This window comes from Lipotes vexillifer, unplaced genomic scaffold (assembly GCF_000442215.2).
Source record: "Lipotes vexillifer unplaced genomic scaffold, Lipotes_vexillifer_v1.1 scaffold133, whole genome shotgun sequence".
NCBI classification, from domain to species: domain Eukaryota; kingdom Metazoa; phylum Chordata; class Mammalia; order Artiodactyla; family Lipotidae; genus Lipotes; species Lipotes vexillifer.
Genome location: NW_006795585.1, coordinates 1,516,495 through 1,520,952, shown reverse-complemented (window position 1 = coordinate 1,520,952; position 4,458 = coordinate 1,516,495).

The following is a 4,458-nucleotide window of genomic DNA, read 5'->3' as shown; positions in this document are numbered from 1 at the left end:
GGCAGACAAATTGTTCTCTGGTTTTCTGAATTTCATTTCAAATGATCTCAGGTGTCTTGTATAGAAATTACTTTTCTAGTTTCAAGGAAAAATATATTGAGTTTTTTATCAGCATAGAAAATTGCACCCTATCTGAGTACCCACCACATTTAGACAGAATTTGACATGGAGCCCCTGATTCATTTCCCCCAGATTGGTGGCACTTCTCTAATTAGATACATGTGCTCATCAAACACCGTTAAACTATGTAATCTATGTATACAATTAGTAGAGCCTAGTCAGAGGAAATATCTAGCGAAGGACTTGACAGGATGGGGAATACACTCTTGCTGCTTTCTGAAATCACACCAAGTCTTCATTTTTAAAAATGTTACAATAGTGCGGGCTTGAGCCACTATTACAATACAGAGAATTTAAATGATGTCATTAGCATGACTGGTGGTGCTGAGTAACTGAATTTCACTTTCTGGATTTCAATGTGAAATGATGTAACGTATCATAGCGTTGTGTAAAAAACCCTCTCATGAAAATACATTGGTTTGGGCTTCCCTGATGGCGCAGTGGTTGAGAATCCGCCTGCCGATGCAGGGGACGCGGGTTCGTGCCCCGATCCGGGAAGATCCCACATGCCGCGGAGTGGCTGGGCCCGTGAACCATGGCCGCTGAGCCTGCGCGTTCAGAGCCTGTGTTCCGCAACGGGAGAGGTCACAGCAGTTAGAGGCCCACGTACAGAAAAAACAACAACAACAACAACAAAAAAAACCTTGGTTCTTCATCACAGCAAGTATTTTAATAATTAGCAATAGGTACCCTGCAGAGTTTGGTATCAGACTTGAATTCAATGCCAGCTACTAACTAGTTATGTAACCATAGGAAACATAGTTATTCTCTTTTCTTGTTTCATTGGTTAAATAGCAACTATGTCAAAGTGATATAAAGATTACATGACTTAATGTTTTACAGAGATCTAGCACAATGCTGGCCATTTCTGAACCACTCAGCAAATCTTGGCTAGGATTATACATATTTGTTCTTGTTCCTCAAAATTTATTTGCAAGGCTCCTGTTTTCTGGCCTATAATTTTCTATTCCTGATACATATGACTTCAAATTTCTGTTACTTTTAGGGTAGCAGGATTTTGTTATCAAATTTGCCACAAGAGTGTTACAATGAAGATAATCAACTCATCTTTTATACTGGACAGGGATGTACAACATATTAACAACAAAAAAAATTTGGTCTAGAATAGTGGTCGGCATACTTTTTCTTTAAAGATCCTTCCTTATAGTGAATATATTCGGTTTGAGGGGTGGGGTCATGCAGTCTGTGTCACAACTATGCACATCTGACATTGCAATTCAAGTGTAGCTATAGACAATGTGCCCGTGAAGGAGCTTGGCCATAGTGAGCCTACAGGCAGTCGTCTGCATACCCCTGGGATAGAAATAATCTGAGAAATGGAAAAAATATATATATTAAAATTGAGTAAAGAATCCACATACATTATAAATTAGATGTTTCCAACAACAGTTACAATAACAAAACACGATAAAATAGCCCAAATCTTCAATTTTAAAAAAATGACTTTACAACAAATCAGACATTTTTTCAGGAAAATAAAATACATTCTCAGTATTTCAAACAGAAAGGGATTTAATACAGGGAGAGAGATTCTGAAAGGGTTTGGGAAGTGAAAGTCAAAGTAAAAGGCCCCTGACTTTCCAGTAATCCAGGAAAGACAGAATCATAAAAGATATTGGTTCCTAATCTCAGCTGCCTGCAGCATCTAAGTAGCCTGATTTATAGGGGGATACCTGGGCCAGTGCACAACCTCTTGTCTGCCTTCTGTTGAAACACTTGTATTTGCTTAATTCCTTTCTGCTGCTACCTTCCACATTTTAAGAAAAAGCCTTTCATTAGTAGAATCCAAGCCAGATATCTGCTGCTGAGAGAATATGGGAAATGCAGTCTCCATGATTCTTACTCCTGATGTACGGAGATGATCTTAGAAGGATAAAAATGTTACAAAGTAGGGATAGGTAATAACTAGCCCAATATTAATCACAGGGAAAAGGAAGACAACAGGTTTTGAAGGTAACGGATGCTTTGAAACTGATAAGATAATGGCTTGAGAATTTGAAGCTGGAACGTGTAAGCATTAAAAGACATTTCAAGTTAGATAATCATAAACTGAAATTATAGCTGAGAATAATACACTTATTTATTTTTCTGAAAACAAGGAACATATTTGCTATCACCAAGTGGAACCAAAATCCTTTGTTTTGGTATTTAAAATGGCCATGGTTATGAGAAAAAATTATATATACATTTTTTTTTTCTTTTTTTTTCGGTACGTGGACCTCTCACTGTTGTGTCCTCTCCCGTTGCGGAGCTCAGGCTCTGGACGCACAGGCTCAGCGGCCATGGCTCACGGGCCCAGCCGCTCTGCGGCATGTGGGATCTTCCCGGACCGGGACAGGAACCTGTGTCCCCTGCATCGGCAGGCGGACTCTCAACCACTGCACCACCAGGGAAGCCCAGATAAAAATATTTAAAGGAATTGTTTCATCTTATAGACAAAAAGAGTTTTCCAAAGTTGAAAAAAAAAAAAAAAGTAGATTAAGAGTTCAATAAATTAAAGAGTGTTGGGGGGTGGGTGGGAGAAGATATGAGGTTAATACTTTATTTGGAGATGATCCCAGAAAGCTAATGTGAGAAAGCTGGAAAAGTGAGTCAGAGGAGAACAAGTAAGCAATACAAGAGTGCATTTTAAATTTCCCTGCTGTGGGCAACAGGGCAGGACTCAGTCAAGTGTTCTGAAAAGTACAGTGTGCTTTGCAGAACTGTCTGCTTGAAAGACTACATAATCCATCAGTTCCCACCTCCTACTGGTCTAAGACACCCCCAAGGGCAGTAACTCCAGAATCCCCAGGCTCAAGTGCATTTGGGCCAAGTAGGAGAAGGGCCAGAGGCAGAAAGACCCATGCCTGAGGTGTCATGCTGTGAATTCTGGATAAGCCTGCCTTATCTGACTTGCACAGAGCCGTCCACCCTGGCTACTGTTGAAATCAGAGGTCCACCAAGGAGATTTGTCCCAGAGACATAGAGAGGATTGTACCATTTACCCCTCACACTGCTCAAATTTACTCATGGGGGAATGTTTACTATACATACTAGAGGCAGCCAGTTTCTGGATCTGAAAACTGGTGCAGATCTGAAAATTGACTAACGAATCACAATTTTGCACTGTGGTATCTAACATCAGTTAATTTTTATCCATATAATACATGAGAATTAATATCTCAGTGTCATTTATATTTTATTTCTCTTATTATGAATATAATCTAGAATAAGGGCTAATTTTATATCTGTTCCTGTGAATTTTTGTTTGTGGCTTTTGCCTGTATTTTAAAATAGACTTTGGATTATTTTTGCCAGGAAATCATGAGGATTTTGTCTTTTTTTATGTTGTACAGATTGCCACTTTATCTATGACCTACATAGCAAATATATTCTCCTTTTGACTGTTTATGGTGTTTTTTGACACAATGCAAACAACTAAAAAATATAGGTAAATTTCTCAGCCTCTTTTTTCATTGTATTTGGACTTTGAGGCACAATTTTCCGAGCTTTCCCGGTACATTTAATAGTATCTGTGCACTTGACCCGTCTTGAACTAAGAGTAGTTAAAATCTATTGTTAATGTATTCTGTCAGTTTCTCACTGTATTTCCTATATCATCTGTTTATAGGGAGCATTCTTCTTCATTTGGCCCACAGATCTTCAAAATCATTATATCCACTGTAAAATGGGACCTTCCACATTCTAAAGTTTTTTTCTTTCTCTTTCATTCGTTTTGGCCTCAACTTTATCCTATATGACAATAGGATCACAACCTGTGCTTTTTCTTACTGTCTCCAGTTGCCTGGATGCCTTTACCCACAGAGCAAAATCTCTGGCCTGGATCCCTGTAACAGTATCCTAACTGGTCTTTCATGTGCCACCATTGGCTCCTACAGTTTGCTTCCAGCACAGCAGTGGAAGCATCCTTGTAAATGGTAAATCACAGTGTGTCATTTCTCTGTTCAAAGGTTTGCAATGGCTCCCCCTGTCACTCGGAGTAAAACTCAAATTCCTTACAATGGCTTACAATGTCCTAAGTGCTTTTGACTCCAGCACATGTCGGGCATCTTCTCTTCTCTCCCTCCTCCATCCACACCAGCCATGCTCTCACCTCAGAGTCTTTACACCAGCTATTCCTCCCAGCTGAGATGTCTCTCAAGTATTTAAATGGCTAACGTCCTTGATAACTCAAGTTCTTTGCTTCATTTTGAAATTGGAATCCTTCCCTGGGGACACCAGTTTAGATTACAACATAATCCCCAAGCTCTCTTACCATGCTCTACACTCACTCATTTATTATGTTTATTGTTAGTGTGCCTTTCCCTCCCAGAATGA